Source organism: Aegilops tauschii, chromosome 6 (assembly GCF_002575655.3).
Source record: "Aegilops tauschii subsp. strangulata cultivar AL8/78 chromosome 6, Aet v6.0, whole genome shotgun sequence".
Taxonomy (NCBI): Eukaryota; Viridiplantae; Streptophyta; class Magnoliopsida; order Poales; family Poaceae; genus Aegilops; species Aegilops tauschii.
This window is the reverse complement of record NC_053040.3, coordinates 122,571,468-122,594,875: the sequence shown is the minus strand read 5'-3', so window position 1 is coordinate 122,594,875 and position 23,408 is coordinate 122,571,468. Positions and strand designations below refer to the sequence as shown.

The following is a 23,408-nucleotide window of genomic DNA, read 5'->3' as shown; positions in this document are numbered from 1 at the left end:
TCAACCATCAAGCCTCGTCCTCGTCTTCATCCTCGTCTTCCTCAAATTCATCCGAATCCTCCGAAGACGATTCTTCCTCCTCCTCTTCATCATTGTCGCGCGCCGCATCACGTGAAGCTGGGACGGTGTTGGCAAGATCTTCATCGGCATCTTCATGGGAAGGTGTGTGAGGCACACCGAAAGACATTCCGCCCATGGCGCACTGAGGTGCACCCATGCCTCCCATGAGAGACGCAAAACTCATGGCTCTCATGCCGTCCATGGCGCCCGGAGGTGCTCCAAAGCCACCCATGCCTCCATGGTCTCCTTGGTCGCTCCAAAGCCACCCATGGCACCCATGCCGCCCATGGTAGCTCCGAAGCCACCATGCCTCCCATGCCGCCAAGGCCACCGCCACCCATGCCGTCAAGGCCACCGCCACCCATGGCGTGAATCATGGCTCTTTTTTGGATCAAAACTTCTTCACGGGCAAGATTGACATACTCCTTTTGCGCCTCATTGAGGATATATGTGTCCAAGAAGAACAAGTGCTTCTCCCAATCCAACAATCTAGATCGATCCTCCATGCCCACCTTCCTCTCCTCCAATGCCACCTTCCTCTCCTCGGCCGCCACCCTCCTCTCCTCGACCGCAAACCTCCTCTCCTCGGCAGCGGCATCTTGGTTCCTTGCCTTTTTCCTCACTTCGTTGGCTTCTTTTCTTGCCTTTACAATAGCTTCCATAGCATTTTTGAGCTCATCATCTACTTTCCCTTCTTCTTTTCTTTTGCGTCTTTCTTGGTTCCATCCGGTCGTTTTGGCTTCGAGTATGAAACCGAGTTTGGTGTGGGGCTTCTCTTGCTGTCATCACTTGATGCCTCCTCCTCATCATCATCCAACTCAATTGTTCGCTTGCGTTTGTTGCTCAAATCCAAATCATCTATATCATCACGCTTCTTCTATTTCTCATCATCCTTCAATACGTCATAGCAATGAGGCAAGGTAAATGGCCTTCCTTTCTTGATCTTCCCCTTCTTGGTCCTCTTCTCCTCTCATTTGAACAATTTTTGTGCAATATTTAACTACATGAAAACAAAACAAGTTAACACTACAAACACCAACAACAAGCATGATGAACATGGATGAAATGGCACTTACTCTATCGTCATCATTAGTGCCACTTGGGTTCAACTTGTCAACCGCCTTTTGTGCGGCCGCCCACTTTTGACAATCCTTGTTGATTGTCGACCACCGGGAGCGAAGAGATCGAGCGGAGCGGTCAATTTCACTCTTGTTGCGTACATCAAAGTGTTCCTTCATCCGGTTCCAATAAGCATCTCTATTTTGATCACCTCCAACGGATGGATCCCTCGACACTTGCAACCAAGTATTTCATAATAAAATGTCTTCAACGTTGGTGTAGTTGCCTTCTCTTCCTTTCGGTGCGTCGACAATGGCCTCACCATCCTCGTCCACCTCGAACTCATGGTCATCGAAATGCATGTCATTGGTTTGAGACCAATGCGAATTGTTGGAGCCAACACCCAAGTTGACATGTATGCATCATCGTTGACACTACAAAGTATATAGGACAATGCAAATAAGCTATCTCTATGTATGCATTCAAAAAATAACAACAACAAAAAAGTTGGGGGAATTTTATACCTTTGGGGCATTTCCTCGAACAGATTGTGCGCGTCGGCCGCCGGCTCAACAAGTGAGCTCGCCGGTGCTTCGGTAGGTGCCGCGCCCGTCACACTCCCTGCAAGCTTATTCCTTGACGGCTTCGAGGAGCCGGAGCCGTCCGCCGCCTTGTTTTTCTTCGCGGATGCCTTGTCCTTCTTCGGCCCCGCCGCATTTGGGAGCTTTGAGGGGGGCACGTGGCTGCACGGCGGGCGCCACCCACTGCCGAGGTCATCCACGGCGGCATGAAGAGGCCGCGCGCGGTGCCGGTGCTCGGAGGAGCTCCGACGGAGGCATAGCAAAAGCTCCCCGTGCTAGGGTTTGCGCCGGCGACGGCGGCGGTGGAGGGGTCGCGACTGTAGGAAGGGGTGACGTAGGTGCCAGCGTGGGCGTCCATCGGGTCAATTCGCCAGCGGCGGCGCGTGCGGGGCGAAGGTGGCGCGGTGGAGAGAGTGCGGTGCGAGCGCTCGAGTGTGCAGCGCGCGGAAACGGACGCACCAAATACACAGTGTGCGATGGCGATTCGGACCGCGCGCCCAACTCTATATGCCGCGTGCACGGTTATTGCGCGTCCATCTGGAGCCCCTCTACCGATTGTGTGCGCGCTAAAAAGGGCAAATTTGCGGCACGGCGCTTATTTAGCGCGGCTGTTGGAGATGCTCTTAAGAATTCTGGTTTGGGCATGCAGGTATCCCGGGCATTTTGGATATTCGCCTTATGGTTCTATGTATCTTCTCTAGGGATTAAACGTTGGCCGCGGCAGTTTATGTTACAGCTAGAAGATATCATCCTATGTAAATATGAATTAACCTTTATGTATAGGAACATGGAGCATGGAAGAATGCAGAGGAACTGAAATATAACTGCATGCTGATAGAGTTGGACACCACTTACCAGCTTAACCTTGATAATTGAAATTTTCTTTTTGTAGGTTAACAAGGGTACATACCAAGCGTATGCATTTTAACATGGTTATAACTATAATATACCATCCTATGTTAGTTTGACTTAACCTTTATTTATAGGAACCTCAAGCATGGAAGAATATAGGGAAACATAAAATTCGCTAGCATACTAATAGAGTGCCATCACTTACCAGCTTAACCTTGGTAACTCATATCTTCTTTGCTAACTCAGATCTTTTTTTTGCAGGTTAACATGGTACATGTAAACTGCATGCAGTTTAACATGGTTCTTATACTTCATTAGTAATTTGACATTATCCATTATTATGTTTTCTATATTTTTTAGGCCTAGGCAGTGATGATTTATCTAAATCGGCATTACCATTTTTGCCCTCCTTTTGGTCTCTCACACATGTAATCTCAAAGGACTGCACTGACACCTACTCAAATTCATTCCATCAGATTAGCCTTCCAGTGGTTTTCACTATGGAATATGCAGTGTAGTAACTCTGTTAGATCATATTGGTGCTTGCACTTGCACACCGACATGAGAACCAAACAACGGTGGCACACCATCGATCTTTGCCATTTATTTCAACAATAAGGGGCAATGCACAATTGTTGATTGATTATTCCTTCTGCCATGAGCTATCTGGTTTGATGTTATGTAGCCATGTGTTGTTTTTATTCTAAGCATACTGAACCATAATTTACCGCAACAACACACACACTTCTTTTTAATGTTGGAAAAGGTTATCTATATTTATATCAATCGTGTGTGTTTGAAAGCAAGGATGTTTTGTTTGTCATAATTGGTATCTATAGTTCTCCAACCGATAATTCAAGCAAGGATCTTAATATTTACCACATGTTCCCGCAGCACCGCACGGGGTATCATCTAGTTTTACAAATGATGTGTATGGGAAATCTTCAAGCATGATTGCTCCACTGATCCAAGGCGGGTTTACTAATGCCACAATTCCAACCTTTGCAAATGATGTGCACGGGCAACCTCCAAGCATGCCTGCTCCTTTCATCAAAGGAGAATTTACAAGTCTTTTGCCTGGAGTTCATCAGGATGTCACATTGTCCTCGCCTGCTAAAAAAATATTTTGATGAATAGTATTTGGCGCAACCTATAAGGATTATGATATTTTGGACGCAATTTGGTTTATCCATGAACTGGCGAAGGCCATGCACAGGACTGTTGCCCGCAACCTCGACTTCAAAGGTACGTCCTCTCGTAAATCTTTTATGTCTTTTGATAATTCCAAAGTTTATTAAAATATTGCTAGCCTTGGAGTTTCATTAGGATGTAATAAAAAAGAGGTAGAATTTTCCGTTAGGGCTCTTAAACAAGTGGAGTTCGACCTGCTTACAGTTGTTCATGGTTGTCGACTTTTTCGGACCCTCTCGTGTCAGAGAGGAGGATGAGGATGATGATGCCAATCGTGATGCGAAGATTTTCTCCCATTTGGTTAAAGACACGATTGAAGTAGACCTGGATGATATTGTACATGACTGAAAGTGCAACTATCCCTGGGTGGTTTTGGTAATTCCTAACAACATATAGCTCATTGAGCTAATGCTATTTCAAGATAAATATTTTAAGAAAGCTCAATGATTGGCATGGCATGGATTAGAAAGTGGACCCTTCAAAATGCTAAGGACAAAAGATTGGCTCAAGCTCAAAGCACAAGACTCTACATTTTCTATTTTAGTGATCCAAGATCACATTGAGTCTATAGGAAAAGCCAATACTATTAAGAAGGGATGAGGTGTTGCTTAATGAGGTGCTTGCTCAAAATGCATAGTGATATGCTCCAAAACCCTCCACTACTTTCTCATATCCACATATGTCTCAAACCAAAAGTCCAACTCGGCCCCACCGATTCTTTCTATCCGGAGCCACCGAGTTCACTTGACATAGCCACTGCCAGAAACCCTAGTCTTTTCGGTCTCACCAATAGGGATCTCGGTCTCACCGAGATGGGATTGTAATCTCTCTGTTTCCCTTCGTAACGTTTCGGTACAACCGAGATGACTATCGGTCCCACCGAGATTGCAATGCAAATTCTCTGTTTCCTTTTCGTAACATTTCGGTCCCACCGAGATGAGCGAATTGGTCCCACCGAGTTTGTCTGACCAACTCTCTGTTGGACTATTACCAAAATCGGTCACACCGAGTTTGTGTAATCGGTCTCACCGAGATTACGTTATGCCCTAACCCTAATGATATCGGTTCCACCGAGTTGACATGTCGGTCCCACCGAAACACCTAACGGTCACATTATGAACCAAATCGGTCTGACCGAGTTCTCTGAATCGGTCCCACCGAGTTTGGTGATTTGTGTGTAACGGTTAGATTTTGTGTGGAGGCTATATATACCCCTCCACCAACTCTTCATTCGTGGAGAGAGCCATCAGAACATGCCTACACTTCCAATACATATTTTCTGAGAGAGAACCACCTACACTTGTGTTGAGGTCAAGATATTCCATTCCAACCACATAAATCTTGATCTCTAGCCTTCCCCAAGTTGCTTTCCACTCAAATATTCTTTCTACCAAATCCAATCCTATGAGAGAGAGTTGAGTGTTGGGGAGACTATCATTTGAAGCACAAGAGCAAGGAGTTCATCATCAACACACCATTTGTTACTTCTTGGAGAGTGGTGTCTCCTAGATTGGCTAGGTGTCACTTGGGAGCCTCCGACAAGATTGTGGAGTTGAACCAAGGAGTTTGTAAGGGCAAGGAGATCGCCTACTTCGTGAAGATCTACCCTAGTGAGGCAAGTCCTTCGTGGGCGATGGCCATGGTGGGATAGACAAGGTTGCTTCTTCGTGGACCCTTTGTGGGTGGAGCCCTCCGTGGACGCACGCAACCGTTACCCTTCGTGGGTTGAAGTCTCCATCAACGTGGATGTACGATAGCACCACCTATCGGAACCACGGATAAAAATCTCCGTGCCAACATTGCATTTGCTCCCTCAAACTCCTCCCTTTACCTTCATATGCAATTGTTTTACATTCCGCTGCTATACTCTTAGAATTGCATGTGTATGTTGATTGCTTAACTCGTGCTAAGTTGTTAAAATCTGCCAAGAACTAAAATTGGGAAAAGGCTAGATTTTTATTTGGTCAAGTAGTCTAATCACCCCCCCCCCTCTAGACATACTTTCGATCCTACAGTGACACTATGCTATATGAACTTGTCGCATCGGTACAAAAGAATAAGTCTACTTCAGCAAAGAAAAGAGGGTGCCCATCTAAGAGGGCAAAGGTCTCTAAAAAAGTGGTTCATCATGAGAGGCATGTTTTGGAATAGCAGAGGTCTTTGGTGACTTGGTTAAATACAAACACATTGCTGACTATGTAAAGGATCATGCATGTGTTGGACTTTGTGGCCATCACTGAGTCAAGCAAACATGACTTCTAGACACATGATCTTGACCAGTTTTCATGTGGTTATGATTATGAATGGCGTGTCTTACCCCCATCCGGGAGGTCAGGTGGAATCTTGCTAGGCATCCATTCCACGTACTTGGAACTTTTATCCAGGTTGAAGGGGAAATATCACATCAAATTTCACCTTCAAAACAATTCCGACAACTTCCCTTGGAGTCTGGTGGCTGCATATGGCGCTTCTCAAGAGAAGTTTAAGTCTGTGTTTCTTAAAGAACTCGTTAATACCTATCGAGACAATCCACATCCCATGTTAATCGGGGGGGGACTTCAACATCCTTCGATATTAGCAGGAAAAAACAATGACCGGTTTGACACTTGGTGGCCTTTCCTCTTCAGTGCTGTTATTGACAACCTGGATCTGCAAGAGCTCACTATGTCTAGTCATCAGTATACCTAGGCCAATAACCGATCAGTTCCAACTTATGAAAGACTTTACCGGGTGCTAGTAACCACCAATTGGGAATATAAACATCCCTAGCCTCGATACGGATGCTAGAAAGAATTTAGGCCTTATCAGATCACGCTACATTGCTAACCGATTTTGGACAAACAACTCCAAGCTCTAACCGTCCTCTATTTAAATTTGAGCTAGGATGATTCACTAGGGAGGGATTCCATGACTTGGTTAAGAAAGTATGGGTGCGTCAACCTCATGGTAACACACCCATTCAATGATGGAACAATCAAACTTGTTCATTACATCAATTCCTTCGTGGATGGGCTAAGTACACCGTTGGCGTGTACAAAAAAGAAAAGAAAAGTTGTGACTATCTACCTTAATCGATACCCTTGATAAAACTGCAGAGGTGAGGCCTCTTTTTGCTATTGAGAATGAGCAAAAAAGGCATCTAAATAAACAGATTGCCCACCTGCTACGCAAGGAAGAGATTAAATGGTACCAACATTGCAAGGCCGACTCGCTAGTTCAAGGTGATGATAATACGAAATACTTTCAAATGCTGGCCAATGGCAAGCATAGAAAGAAACATATCTTTGTTCTTGACCTAGAGGAAGGCTGTATTGAGGGAGATACACCTTTGTTACAACTGCTATTTGTTACTTGTTACGAATTACCTTGCTACGAAACTATCTGTCACCTCTACTTTCAGTACTTGTAGAGAATACCTTGCTGAAAACCACTTATCATTTCCTTCTGCTACTCGTTGGGTTTGACACTCTTACTTATCAAAAGGACTACGATTGATCCCCTATACTAGTGGGTCATCAATCATGTGATGTTCCCTTTGCTTCGCAATACTTTACAAAACCCGAGGTGAGATATATGGGTATCCTCTTGAGTCATACACATGCTCACTATATCGGTCTCCTCGTTCTCGGTTTTGTTCTTCTTTCTCATTGTCGTATTCCGACATCCCCGTGACGTAGTCACATGTGTCTGGCCAGGCGATGATGGATGTCGTCACACCGAGAGGGGCCTAAGAATATCTCTCCATTCTCGGAGGAGCAAATTCCACTCTTGAGCTATCGTGTCCCTTGTCAAACTTCTTGATGAACCTGTAAGTTGTCATTATGATCACCAAATTATTGATGACGTTTGAGCAACCCTAAAGCCCATCGTACGGAAAGAAGTGACCATGATACTCTCATGGTCTAAGGAACTAAAATCACAAGTTAATATCCGTGTTAACAATTGAGTCATGACGATATTATATCAAAGTATAACAAACAAGTATTTGGGTCGATTTAATATGATTGTTCGTCTGACATCACACTGTCAATCTTGTTTTGAGACTATCGTTACACTTAACGATATCTCAAGGTCTGTAAAACATGATCACCAATAACATTTGAGCTAGTCTTAGAGGCGGGACTAGGATTCTTATTTTACCTTTCATTGTTCTACACGTGCATATGAGTTTTCGACTGAATCGCACATTTCAAGATCATAGCAGTTGTAGCATAGAATATAAACTCTAAATTATGAACATGGAAATATACTAGGAGAGACTAGATTTCGTCCCCAAAGATGCAAGACTCCAAAACTCCAGACAAGCTCGGGGGCTATGCACGTGTAGTGTATCAGGGGTGGCCCATCGACCTGGAAGCCAGACATTGGGTCGGCCTCAGGGCCTAGGGGCCTGGTGGCAGCTCTATCCTAGTGTGCAATCCAAGGGCCCAATTCGAAGGAGAAGTGTGTTCTGGTGTGCAAGCCAACAAGCCCTTGTTGGTAAGGTTGGTTAGGAGCTCTGTAAACCCTAGATCTCATCCCCATTATAAGGTGAGGCTAGGGGTAGCTCGAGACATATGTTCCATCATACACAAACCTCGGTAGCCATCAGTAACCCCTTCGGATGAGGTGCTCCCACATCAGTCTAAAAGAAAGCAGGGATAGGGTATTACCTCAACCACGAGGGTCCGAACCTAGGTAGTCATCATCATCATCCACTTGTAACCCCCTCACATGAGGTACTCCCACATCAGTCTGAAAGAAAGCAGGAGTATGATATTACCTCAACCATGAGGGTCCGAACCTAAGTAAACCCCCATGTGCGAACTCCCCTCTGGTACTTCCGGCTATGCTTACCACCCTACTGAGGGCACAGACGGATTTTTTTGTGCCGTCAGCGACACAATAATACTCTCTCTGTTTCTTTTTTACTTTGCCTATTAGTTTTGTCTTAAGTTAAATCTTCTGAAGTTTGGTCAAGTTTATAGAAAAAAAATCAACATCCGCCAGACCAAATCAATATCATTATATCCAAGTATCCAACTCATAAAATATCATTAGATCAATCGTGTAATATATTTTTGTATTGTATCTATTTGGCATAGTAGATATTACTATTAATTCAAATTTGGTCAAACATTTGAAGTTTGACTTATGATGAATTTAATATGTGAAGTAAAAAAATGAAATGAAGAGAGTACCAAGTACCAACAATCAGCAATATACTACGGAGTACATGTTATCATTGCGTCCTAATGTGGCATCGCATAAACATTACTGGCTAGCTCGTTGCCTGAACTTAATACTAGTATATAACAATTTAATATCCTCTACAAACTAAACATATTGGTCATTAAGAGCAACTCCAATAGGGCGACCCATTACGTCCGCCGCCGTCCGTTTGGATCGGCGCGTCCGAATGCTTGCATATGAAGTGCCCGGTGATCTCATTGACGAGTACGTCCGTATGAGCGAGTCTACGTGCCTAGAGTCCCTGTATAAGTTCTGCAAGGTTGTTATTGCTATGTTTGGCCCTGAGTACTTGAGAGAGCGGACTGCTGAAGATATAGCCTGTTTGTTGGCGATGAATGCCAGCAAGGGCTTCCCAGGGATGCTTGGCAGTATAGACTGCATGCACTGTGAGTGGAAGAACTGCCCTTCTGCTTGGCAATGGCAGTATAAGGGCCATGTCAGGGCTTGCACTGTCATACTAGAGGCCGTGGCGTCTCAAGATCTTTGGATCTGGCACTCTTTCTTTGGCATGGCCGGATCACACAATGATATCAACGTGCTTCAGCGCTCGCCGGTGTTTGCTAGGCTTACCGAAGGCAACAGCCCACCGGTGAACTTTACTGTTAACGACCACAACTACGAGGGTGACGGTATCTATCCTCAGTGGACCACTATTGTCAAGACAATACCCAACCCTGTCGGAGAGAAGAGGAAAAGATTTGCCCAAGAGCAAGAGAGTGCTAGAAAGGATGTCGAGCGTGCCTTTGGTGTTTTGCAATCTGGATGGGGCATCGTTCGGTATCCTGCTAATACCTGGAGCACGCAGAAACTGTAGGAGGTGATGACTGCTTGTTTGATCATGCATAATATGATCGTAGAAGACGAGCGTCCGGAACGTCTGTACGATCAAGGGTTTCAGTTTCAGGGTCAGAATGTTGTGCCTGAGCATGGAGGAGCGGCAACGTTTGAACAGTTTATCCAATTTCATCATAACATGCGTGATTGAGAAACTCACGTGCAACTGCAAAATGATTTGGTTGAGCATATGTGGGCTCATGTTGGCAACCAATAAATGTATATTTTTTTATTAGTTTGCAAAACTATGTGAGACATTTTTATTTTTAGTTGGCTTGTAAACTATATGCTATTTTATTCGGTTCAACTATATGTTTAAATATGCAAAATAGGGCGGCCAGCCGGCCACGCCGGAACATATGGGTCGGCGCGTTGGGCGCGCTGTCGATCCATATATAAAACAGGACGGACGTCGGGCGGGCGGCCGACCCAAACAGAAAAAAAGAACGAAATCGCCGTCCATTTAGGTCGCCTTATTGAAGTTGCTCTAAGTGCTTTTTGGAAACATCGTAATAATCATTCACCAATAATAAGATTATTACGGTGATACACACATGCACTCGCACTTGCAGTGATACACACATGTTGTCTCCGCGCACGTCCATCAGACGGCCCATGCCCCACCAGGCCACCACACTTTGCCGGGCGACGACGCACCGTCATTTCTTCCCCGAAATAGCTACGCAGACCGAACGATTCCGACACGATGAGGTGAGGATGACGGGGAAGAAAGTCCGTCGCGGCCTCTGCCCATACCACGCTCGTAGTGATACACACATGCATGCTTCCGCGAGCGTCCATCAGACGTACCCCACCAGGGCAGGCCACCAGACCGTGCCGGGCGACGACGCGCCGTCGTTTCTTCCCTGCGTGTCGATCCTCCATCGGCATGGGAGCAGCCTGAAAATTTGTGAGCGACTCCTGACACAGGACCATCACTCCTACTGGAACGGCCATGGCTTTCCTCTTTTTTTTTTAAACCTCCTCTAGGCTAGCTCCACTCCACTCTCCTCCTCCCCTGCATCCGCTCAACTCCTCTAGATGGCACCACCTCCCACGATGGCGCGTGCCTGTAGCTGTGCTGCACCACTCACCGAACCCTGCCTGCGCAAGGAAGGACCAGTGAGGTTTGGATCTTTCCGAAAATGGAAAGACTCTGTTGCCAGCCAGCCAGGCTAGAACCCGCGCGGGTGCACGCCTGTGTGGAGAATCTAGCCCAATCAGATAAGATAAGAGCACCTACCCTTCTTCGTCAGGGCAGGGTTTTAACTCCCCCCAAAAGAAAAAGTAAGCATCGGAGAAACCGGAAAAAGTTCGTCTGGGGCTCGATTCGTCGAGACACAGGCATGTGAAGAAACCCCGCCTACTCTGTTGTGTGGCCTCAAGAAAAGTAGAAACGTGGAGACATGACGGAGCCGGAGGGTCCCATTGAAAAGCGATGAGCAATTAACGAAACGATGAGCAACGGAGGCATGTGAAATAGTGGTCGGTTAATTCATGAGAAAGAAGTGAAATAGCGACGCCAGAGCATGCGTTTTCGGCAAAGAATGAACGGTTCCAACTCTTTTTTGATCACCCGTACACCTGCATTATCAAGGTGCACATGCGTGGCTTGAGCGAGTGCATGTACAGGCGAAGCAATCTAATAAATAGTGGAGTAAATTTACTCCACAAAGTTTTGGCCGGACCTAGCCGATGCTCTATATATAACGGGGTAAAAAAATCTTTACATTTCATTTTCGACCACTAAAGCACATTTCTTTGCTTCTTTATTTGATGTGCATGCAGGGATAGAGCTCTTGTGTAACCACTGGTGTCAATTGACACCAGTGCATTCCAGTTTTTCAACTGTAGAATTGTATTGAATTGTATTGAATAATTGTTGATATAATATTGTGCCGGTACAAGAAGTATATATAAGAGCCAAGTCGCACCTGACCTAGCCTTATTACAAACCGAGTAGGAGCTTTAATCCTAATACAAGTTGTATTCTAACATCCCCCGCAGTGTCGACGGTAGTCTCGACGACGTTGAGACTGAAACGAATGTCTTGAAACGGAGTAGTCGCCAGGCCTTTAGTAAAGATATTAGCAAACTGAGCAGAAGTAGGCACGTGGAGAACGCGAACTTGACCGAGAGCCACCTTCTCTCGAACAAAATGAATGTCGATCTCAATATGCTTGGTGCGACGGTGTTGAACCGGATTCCCTGACATGTAGACAGCTGAAATATTATCACAGTAAACAATGGTAGCTTGCTCAATAGGACGGTGCAGCTCTAACAGCAACTGGCGCAACCAAACCGTCTCAGCAACTACACGAGCCACAGCGCGGTACTCAGCTCCAGCAGACGAGTGGGAGACCGTAGCCTGCCTTTTTGAAGACCAAGCCAAATTGTTATCAAGAAAAACACAAAATCCGGATGTGGACCTACGAGTATCTGGACAACCAGCCCAGTCTGCATCAGAGTAAACTGTCAAGGAGATGGGAGAGGAGTTGTTGATATGAAGACCTAAGTCTAGTGTGCCTTAAGATACCGAAGAATACGTTTGACATGATTGTAGTGTGGAATACGAGGATCATGCATGTATAAACAAGCTTGTTGGACAGCAAACGAAATTTCAGGACGAGTGAGAGTAAGATACTGAAGTGCACCGGTAAGACTACGATAAGAGAAGGATCAGAGAAAGGATCACCGTCGGCAGAGAGTTTGGAACCTGTATAAACAGGGGTACGGGAAGTTTGACAATCAAGCATACCAGCACGAGAAAGAAGATCCAGAGTGTACTGACGTTGAGACAAGAAAAGACCAGAGGAGTCACGGATAACAGCAATACCTAAGAAGTGGTGAAGAAGACCTAAATCTGTCATAGAGAATTTGTGGCGAAGAAGAGAGATAATATGATCTAAAAATTGTTGTGAGGAAGCTGTGAAGATAATATCATCAACATATAAAAGAAGGTAAGCAGTGTTGTTGTTGTGATGAAAGGTGAAGAGTGAAGTGTCAGAACAGGAATGGGTAAAACCGATGGTTTGAGCATAAGTAGAAAAGTGTTGGAACCAGGCACGTGGTGCTTGTTTAAGACCATAAAGAGATTTTTGAAGAAGACAAACATAATTAGGATAGGAGGAATGTTTGAAGCCAAGAGGTTGTTGACAATAGACTGTTTCTTGAAGAGAGCCATGAAGAAAAGCATTTTTGACATCTAGTTGATGAATTGGTGAAAGTGCAACTATCCCTAGGTGGTTTTGGTAATTCCTAACAACGTATAGCTCATTGAGCTAATGCTATTTCAAGATAAATATTTCAGGAAAGCTCAATGCTTGGCATGGCATGGATTAGGAATGTGGACCCCTCAAAATGCTAAGGACAAAAGATTGGCTCAAGCTCCAGACTCTACATTTTACTTTTAGTGATCCAAGATCACATTGAGTCCATAGGAAAAGCCAATACTATTAAAAGGGGATGAGGTGTTGCTTAATGAGTTACTTGCTCAAAATGCTTAGTGATATGCTCCAAAACCCTCAACTACTTTCTCATATCCACATATGTCCCAAACCAAAAGTCAAACTCGGCCCCACCGAAATTTCCTATCTGGCGCCACCGAGTTCACTTGACATAGCCACTGCCACAAACCCTAGTCACTTCGGTCTCACCGATAGGGATCTCGGTCTCACCGAGATGGGATTGCAACCTCTCTGTTTCCCTTCGTAACGTTTCGTTCTAACCGAGATGATCGATCGGTCCCACCGAGATTGCAATGCAAACTCTCTGTTTCCCCTTCGTAACATTTCGGTCTAACCGAGATGAGCGAATCGGTCTCACCGAGTTTTCCTGGCCAACTCTCTGTTTGCTTATTACCAAAATCGGTCCCACCGAGTTTGTGTAATCGGTCTCACCGAGATTATGTTATTCCCTAACCCTAATGGAATCGGTCCCACCGAGTTGACATGTCGGTCCCACCGAAAATCCTAACATGTGGGTTGAAGTCTCCATCAACGTGGATGTACGATAGCATCACCTATCGGAACCACGGATAAAAAATCTCCGTGTCTACATTGCGTTTGCTCCCTCCAAACTCCTCCCTTTACCTTCATATGCAATTGTTTTACATTCCGCTGCTATACTCTTAGAATTGCATGTGTAGGTTGTTTACTTGATTTGTGCTAAGTTGCTAAAATCTGCCAAGACTTAAAATTGGGAAAAGACTAGATTTTTATTTGGTCAAGTAGTCTAATCACCCCCCCCCCTCTAGACATACTTCCGATCCTACAATTGGCCAGGAAGAAGAGATGGCGATGCTAAGGACAGTGCGAATAGTGCTGGGCTTGACAACTGGAGAGAAAGTCTCATCATAATCGATGTCGTGTTGCTGAGAGTAACCACGGCATACCCATCAAGCCTTATAACGTGCAAGACTCCCATCTGAATTAAATTTATGGCAAAAAAACCCATTTGCCCGAAACGATATTTGTATTGGAAGGACGAGGAACTAACTGCCATGTGTTATTCTGCAGAAGGGCATCATATTCATCTTTCATAGATGCTGCCCAATTAGGATCTAGGAGAGCTGATTTGTAAGATTTGGGTAGAGAGGAAGGAGATAGAGATGCATGAAGATTGAGACGATCTTTTACAGGTAAACGAAACCCGGACTTGGCACGTGTGCACATAGTATGATCGTTAGTAGGAGCTGGAACAGGAATAACATGAGCAGGAGGGGTGGGGGAAGATGTGGTGGACGCCTCCGGCGCAGCAGAGGAAGCAGACACGGGGAATGGTGGTGAAGACTGCGGCGGCAGGAGGTCTGCCGCGACAGAGTGTAATGGGTTTGCCTCTGCCGGAACAGAGGTGATGACATAAGTGGTCGTGGCAGGATCTGCTACCGCGGCAGAGGATTCGGCTGGTTTCACTGGATAGGTCGGCGGGTGAAAGAAGGGAAGATGATTGCGACGAGAGGGACTAGTGGACGGCGTGGGTGAGTTGGGATCTAATTGTTGACGCTCGGAAAAGGGAAAAATGTTTTCAGCGAATGTTACATGACGAGACACATGAACACGACCACTAACAAGATCTAGACAACGATACCCCTTGTGCTCGTCAGAAAAACCTAGATGGGCACACGGGTAGAGCGCGGGGAAAGTTTGTTAGGAGAAGTGGAGTAGGAGTTTGGAAAACAAAGACAACCGAAGACGCGAACGTCAGAGTAATTCGGATGAGAGAGAAATAAAGAGAAGTAAGGAGTAGTTTGTGGGTTAACTTTGGATGGACGAATATTGAATAAATATGTGGCCGTGTGGAGGGCCTCAGCCCAAAACTTCAGAGGCATAGAAGATTGAACAAGCAGAGTGCGAATGATGTCATTAAGAGTACGCAGAGAACGCTCGGCTTTGCCATTTTGAGGGGAGGTATAAGGACAAGAGAAACGCAAGAGAATTCCATATTGTAGAAAGAAATTTCGATTTTTAAAGTTGTCAAATTCACGACCATTATCACATTGGATGAATCTTATAGGGAGGAAAAAGTGGACCGAGACATAGCGCTGAAAGTTATGAAATATATTATGAACGTCGGATTTGTTGCGTAAAGGAAAAGTCCAAACATAATGAGTAAAATCATCAAGAATCACGAGATAGTACTTAAAACCAGATACACTTTCTATGGGTGATGTCCAGAGATCACAATGAAGTAATTCAAAGGGAAAAGTACTAGAGGATTGAGAGGAACTAAAGGGAAGGCGAACATGTTTTCCTAATTGACATGACTGACACATAGAAGAATTATGAGAGTCTCTATTACAAGGTATTGAAAATTCACTAAGAAGTATGGATAACACATTTTTATTGGGATGGCCGAGACGTTGGTGCCACAGATCAACAGAGGCCACCATAGATGTTGAAGGAGCAATGACCGGAACACCATGGAGAGAATATAAATCACCGGAGCTATTGAATGGAGCGATCTCGTCCTTGGTCAGGTAGTCATTCACGGAAAAACCAAAGGGGTCAAACTCAACAGAAACATGATTATCAGTGGTGATTTGGCAAACAAAAATTAGATTTTTAATAAGAGCAGGAGCTACAAGAACATCACGAAGAAGCAAAGGCTTAGTTGGGGATTGGATTTGAGTCTGACCGACACATTAAATAGGAATAGAAGATCCATCACCGAGAGTAATAGAGGGAAAAGACGAAGGTGTGCAAGAAGAAAGCAAATTACTCGATGCAGACATATGGCGAGAAGCACCAGAATCGAAAATCCAATCCGTACCTGAGTTCCCTTGTGCAGCAAAGTTGTTCATGGCTGGTAGAAAAACAGCTTGGTCCCATCTCGGAGTCGAAGTAGAGGTCGGTGTAGTCATGGGAGCTTGTGGGTGTGGTGGCGTCGGCAGTAGGTCCGGCATCGGCGTAAAGAGAGAGACACCATCATTGTACTGCTGCATGTAGGGGGACGATAGAGCGCCATAGGATGTATAAGGACTGGTGTTGTAGATCGGTGGCGCGTAGGACGGAGCAACGTGGTATGCGGCCGTCGGTTGTCGGGGCGCAAGGACGGGCACGCCGGTGTGAGGGCGAGCACCGGGCTGCCAGCCACCGGTACAGGCAGGCGGGGCACCATATGACGTAGGGGCGGACCAAGGCATAGGCCACGCCGGGACTAGCCCTCTCCATGGATCAGGAGATGGGCGCCATCCGGGTGGTGATGAAGCCGGGGGCGGTGGTGGTGCCGTTGGTGGAGCCGGGGCGGAGTAGGAGCGGGCGCCGTGCGGAACTGCGGCGGCCTAGGGTTTTTGCCCGGTAGTTGAGACTTGGACGCCAGCCAGATGGTTGAGGTGCTGCTGTTGGTGGAGGTGACGGTGGCGGCGTCGACGCAGGCGGGCGAGGAGAAGCAGCGCGCCGCTCGAGGTAGCCGGGCGGCGGCAGCGGTAGCGGGGCTGGCGGGTTAGCCATACCCTAGGATCGAAAGTCTGATACCATGTGAAATTGTATTGAATAATTGTTGATACAATATTGTGCCGGTACAAGAAGTATATATAAGAGTCAAGCCGCACCTGACCTAGCCTTATTACAAACCGAGTAGGAGTCTTAATTCTAATACAAGTTGTATTCTAACATCAACTAGTGAGGAGTAGGAGCTTTCTCTCTGAAATATGGGTATGAAATGTGTTTGCTTTGAGAGACAATGGCCTAAGCAGAACACCACGTATTTTCATCGTGTGGAGAAACATCAAGTGGGGGTGCATACAGCTTGTTTGCTCATGAAGAGCTTGAGCATTTGAGGAAGCTCGACATTGAAATATACATACCAAGTTCTATAATGTAGGTTCCCCACTAGTATATAACACGAAGCTCGTGAACATTTTCTACTCTGCAATGCATAAAGTGGTGCTTCTTTGAAGCACTTTGTACATAGTAAAAGGATGATGGTGTTGCTCCTTCTATCATCCTCACCTTTTTTTGTGGCACCTCGATGGTACATCTTTTATTTGGTCTATATCTCTTTTTATTTCGGGTAGAAGCAACATCTTACATGAATGAACAATACACATTCTATTGACATACTTCAACTGAATGTAATCGTTACTCCATATCAAAATCATGATGTGGTTGGTCTCCGAACTCCAGGATTTGTCACTCCCGCTGAGGCGAATTGATTCAATATCATTAGATCCAACTCAAAAAAATATCATCAGATCAATCATGTAATATATTTTTGTATTGTATCTATTTGGCACAGTAGATGTTATATTTTTAAATTCAAATTTGGTCAAACTTTTAAAGTTTGGCTTAAGATAAACTTAATAGGTAAAGTAAAAGACGAAATGAAGGGAGTACCAAGTACCAACAATCAGCAATATAGGAGTATATGTTATCATTGCGTCCTAATGTAGCACTACATAATCATTACTGGCTAGCTCGTTGCCTGAACTCACTAGTATATAACAATTTAATATCCTCTACAAACTATGCATATTGGTCATTAAGTATTTTTTGGAAATATCGTAATAATCATTCACCAATAAGTTGAATACAAAATTTTACAAATTATACACAAGGTATATTTCATTTAGCATAAATGATGTCTGTAACCTGAGTATCCATGAATCTGTTCGTGTATATCTAGATCAATTTCGACAAACTGAGGGTCATCATGCTAGTTTAGTTAATAACATGACACTGCGTTTGGAGTTCCTTGATCTTTGTTGAAGTTTAGAGTCCATTCATGCAGTAACACTACGATTTCGCAAAATAAAATAAAATGCAGTAACACTAGGGTTAAGACAGTACTACTCTACTAAGTAAGTCTTATGAGTGCTCAAACCTAGAGATCTTTGACTAGGAAGTAAGTAAATAAATAAACAAATAAATATGTTAAAAACGACTTAGATTTCAGGTTACAACTGGATATGCCTCCCTTGGAAACTGATAATTATTTTAAGAAGGTAGAATCGTCTCCCCTCCATTCTTGTCCGCTTCCTCCGTCCGTCACACACAGCCCGCAAAGCGCAGGGAGAACCGGTCACACACGCCGCAGATTGATTACTCCTTTGGTCGTAGCACTCGCGCTGCCATGGCGGAGTGATACACACATGCATGTCTCCACGTGCGTCGATCAAAGACGTACGGCCCATGCCCCACCAGGGCAGGCCACCAGACCGTGCATGTAGTTGTTCTGCACTGCACCACTCACTGAACCCTGCGAAGGAAGGACCGGTACGAACCCAGGAGGTTTGGATTTTTCCAAAACTGAAAGACTCTGTTGCCAGCCAGCCAGGCTAGAACCTGCGCGCGTGCACACACGCCTGCTTCGAGAATCTAGTCCAATCAGAAAAGATAAGAGCACCTACCCTTCTGCGTCAGGGCAGGGTTTTAACTGCCCCCAAAAGAAAAGGTCGATTCGTCGAGACACAAGCATGTGAAGAAAGACCGGCTACTCTGCTGTGTGGCCTCAAGAAACGTAGAAACGTAGAGGGACGACGGAGCCTGAGGGTCCGACTGAAAAGCGATGAGCAATTAACGAAATCGATGAGCGGCGGAGCAGTGGCGGAGCTTCATGGGGGCCAAAGGGGGCCATTGCCCCCCTACTCTACAAAGACTTTAAGTGTACGCCTAATATTATTAGGCTTGAATATCAAAGATTTATTAAATTTTATGCATAACTTATCTTCTTCGCCCCCTCAACAATCTTCATCAAGCTCCGCCACTGCGACGGAGGCATGTGAAAGTTAAGTGATTCGAGAGAAAGCAGTGAAATAGTGGCCGGGAGAGAGCATGTGTTTTCGGCAAAGAACGAACGGTTCCAACTCTTTTCTAATCACCCATACACATGCATTATCAATGTGCACATGCGTGGCTTGAGCCAGTGCATGCATGTGCACGCTGAGTAATCCAATAAATAAGAGCAATTTAATAAAATGACACACTTTTCCTCGTACTTTGATTCAATGGCACAGCTTTCTTTTTATTAGATTAAATAGCACACTTTTCATTCATAGCTGGATGAAATGGCACAAACTGAGTTTTTTCCTCCTTTTCCAAGTATGAGCCCACACGTCATAATACTTTGGACGAATTTGCCCTTCTGTCTGGTCAACCGGTTCGATTGAAACAGAGGAGAGGAGACTATCGCCAAAAATGAACAGAGGAGACGAGACGATCCAGAGGAACGATCAAAACAGAGACGAACGATCCCGAGGAGACTCACAGGTTTCCTCCCATCCCGTCTCTCCCTTCATCTCTCTCTATGTCTCTCTCTCTCCCTCTAATTCGATTCAATAAGCATGTAATTAAAGCTAAATTTCTTCAGGACCGGGCAACAATACAAGCTAAATTTCTTTACAGGAAGAAGCATCCGTAGCTTTTAGACAGCTGAACGGGCAATCAAAATTAAAAGCTAAATTCAGGCCAGCGGCATGAGTTTCATCAGGTAGACTGCTAAAGCTAGCACTACAGCGGCAGCTACCAACACGTGCTACAGTCAGGTAGCTGCGGGAGAAGAAGGGTGCCGCCACTTCAAGTTCCCTGCAGCGCGTCGTAGTCCAGGTCCCTCGCTGGACGTGTTCGAGTCCTCGCTGGACGCGCTACAGTCAGGACTCGAACACGTCCAGCGAGGGACCTGGACTACGACGCGCTGCAGGGAACTTGAAGTGGCGGCACCCTTCTTCTCCCGCATGGTGAGGGAGCGGGCGGAGCGTGGTGGACGGCGGCGCCCTTCTTCTCCGACACGCCAAGGGAGCGGCCGGAGTGCGGCGGACAGCAGAGCGTCCTCCACAGGAACGGGCGCGGCGCGGTGAGGTGGTGGCGCCGGGGAGTAGCGGCGAGGATCATAGCTGTGGGGAGGAAGCATACCGAGATGGCGGCGCTGTGCTTGGCTCCGAACCAATTGACCAGTCAAAACGGGCAAAATAGTCCAAAATATTATGACTTGTGTGCCCAGGCTTGAATAAGGAGAAAAAAAGGAAGCGGCAATTCGGTGCCCGAGCCCATATGCTCCCGAAATCGCTGGCGTCAATTCCTGGCTCGGGATCCGAGAAAAGCGGGCTGACACATGTGAAAGAAATCATGGAAACAGAGGAATACGCCGATATACAGGGCGGAACAGTTGTGCTACGGTGGGCCCAGTCCGTGTCGGTGGGACGGCGGGGTCGGGTGGGCTTTCTGGTCCGTGGACCAGATCGTTAGGAACGAAACCGAGCCCTGGATCAGATAGGACGCACGTCACGTTAGGGAAGAGATGGGCGAAGCGGCGGTCCCGAACGAGCTGGTTCTTTCTGAAACCCTCGTCATGCGGCCGATTCGCCCAACCCAGGGCTATCTCTATTTTGATCTTCCACTTTGAAGGCCATTTGCGGCGGCGCCCATTGTCCCCCCGGCGAGGAAGGAAAAAATGGAAGATCCTGGCCTGGAGTTCCTTCTAGACGCCATTGACAGGTTAGTTGATGCAGATCCACAATGTTCTTTCTTATAATCTGAGATCTGCCATTTTTCTGTGAAAGATAGTTGACGACGGGCCATGTCGTTGTCCGTTCTGCCGGCCGGCTTTCAGGTTTCCGTTGCGGGAGGAGTTCGCCGACAACCTAAGCACCCAGATCCGGTTCCCCTTGCCTTGTTGCCGCGGAACGAGGAGGAAACCTGGGCATCCCAGCGGACTCAAATGCAAATTCTAGTTGTGGCCAACAGCTCGGCGGCGAGAGCCATGGCGGACAGCGCGGAGACGTTCGTCGGCGGAAAGATGCTTCTGCGACAAGCTCTACCCAGTCAACTGACAGAGTGAACCTTGGACAAAAAGGTGAGAATCAGCGCCCTGCCTTTTTGCCTTTCTGTGCTTGATACGAGTGCAGGAATGGTAGGAAAAAAAGTTCAGTCCTAACAATTAGCGCAAATATAAATTGAAATATCTGTTCCTGAACCATTTTGCATCTGAATATTATTTGAACAGAAAAGTAAGCAGTACAGTAGAAGTGGTCACTTTTGGGTCCGGTCTGGTGGCGCACTGCCCAGCCTTAGTCTGTATTTTCCAATTTGTACAAGCTCAATTCAGTACACAGTATATTATTAAGCTAATGCATGATCTTTGGGGACGTGGTCACATTTGACACTACATTAGTACATACAGGACAAACCTGTATGATATGCAATTTGCATTGTTTGTGGGTGTTAACACTTAGCGGTCATTTCCACAGCATAATCCTTTATACACGAAGAAGGGCGAGTTCCAGGCTGAGTATTACAAGGTTGTCAATTACATGTTAACTGAAGATGAATTTGAGACTGCGTGGGCTTTGCTATTAGATAAGTATGATTTGTGAAGCACCCGTACATGACCAAGATATATGAAATCAGGAAGAAATGGGCAAAACCATATTTCAAGGGGGTTTTCTGTGCCAAGATGACGAGCACGCAACGCAGCGAGAGCGCCAATAACATGCTGAAGACATACATGCCAGCCCAATGCATGTATTTGTTAAGCAGTATATGAGGGTGCAACTTGATCGGGAGCGTGAGAGAGCTACGATGAGAAGAGGACAATGATTGTAAGACAAATTTTGAATTGTTGGTGCATAATTTCTTTATGAACTGTACTGGTGTCATGTATACTAGTTTTATAGTTAGGTAATTAACATTTCATGAGAACGGCTAACACCAAAACGTTTCAGGGTCGGGCGGTTCGGAGGAAAAATTTGACTGTAGAGCGACATGCAAGTAAAAATTACACAAGAGCTATGTTTGAGGAGTTTGGTCGGCTACTGATTGAAGGAACATCTTACAATGTTACCGAGGTGGAGAAGATGGAGAAGTATATTACAACACACAACAATGCGTCAAGAAGAGAGAAGTGGAGCAGGGTTGAGTACTCACGGTCAGTGATGACCGGTCCGAGTTTACATGCGAGTGTGGACAATTCGAGCACACTGGAATGTTGTGCAGCCATGTTTTGCGGGTAAGAACTTGTTCACTAGTACGATACATGCATAGTAAGATGTTTTCCTACATGAAAAGAAGCTGCTAGATCCGACTCGTACCCCTAGGAAGATATTTGATTGATCACAAAATTCTGCTGGGACAGGTCATGGACATACTTCTTCTGGAGGAGATCCCGGTGAAGCTTATTGCGAATTGCTGGACCAGGGAGGGACATACTCCCCTTGGACCTGGTTCAACATCAGAAGGATAATTCAGTGAAATTGTCATTCACATGCAGACACTCAACACTTACCTGAAAGCTATGCAGGTCGTGCGGACGGGCAACGCGAGTGCCGAAGCATTTGAACACACGATGAGCGCACCATTGGCAGCAAAGAGGGATGGTTTAGGTTTTTAAGACCATAATGAGAGACTCGAACTGGGTAGATTGGTTTACTATGTTGGTGTTGATAATGGTAACCAAGATAACAGTGATGGAATGCCCTTCAAGACCTAGCGCCTCCTGATAAGCAACAAGAGGTCGACAGACCAACAAATGGCAGCGAAAAGGCGGCTTACGAGGGTCTGAGCAAGTGGAGAAGATTCTGTAGCATATGTCTTTGAGAGGGACATAAGCGCACTACCTGCCTGGACAGAGACGATGCTCCGAAGAAACCAGGGAAGCCTGGCAAATGCAAAAACTGTGGCATGGAAGAAAACCGCCGGATGACATGCACAATGCCGCTTGGAGTTGCTGAAAATGAGTTGCAGAAATATGAAATCTACTATTTAAAATGTTGGTTATCGAGGATTTTCTGGTGTGTTCAAGTAAGCATTTGCTCCACGCTTGTTCCTCTTGTGGTTAGAGACATGACAACTGTATAACAAAAACAGAATGCATTGGTCACACATGATATTCATTAATTTCTGATAGGCAAATGCATTGTCCTAGAGAAAACATGCTTAGAGGTTGACTGGTTGAGGGTGCCACCCTTCAGTACAAACGCCCCTGCCAGGGGATGATAATACAAACTAGAGTACGTGATAGAGTTTTTTTTGCAAGCTAATTGGACGAACCAAAGTAAATTGCCAGAACAAAAGAACAAGAACATTATGGCCCCGCTTGGCATCGGTGTATTTTTATACACCTGTATTTTTTTAAAGGTGTATAATATCGGCCACACTTGATTGATTT

General features: G+C 45.7%; 1 long non-coding RNA gene across 1 annotated transcript; it reads left to right on the top strand.

Annotated features, from left to right (window-relative positions):
• Positions 1-20,474: 20,474 nt before the first annotated feature.
• On the top strand, positions 20,475-23,152 carry LOC109746578 (uncharacterized). Its single transcript, XR_002228828.4, has 5 exons — positions 20,475-20,740; positions 20,856-21,098; positions 21,493-21,843; positions 21,967-22,250; positions 22,377-23,152. It is a non-coding gene; the product is annotated as an uncharacterized lncRNA (long non-coding RNA).
• Positions 23,153-23,408: the final 256 nt, after the last annotated feature.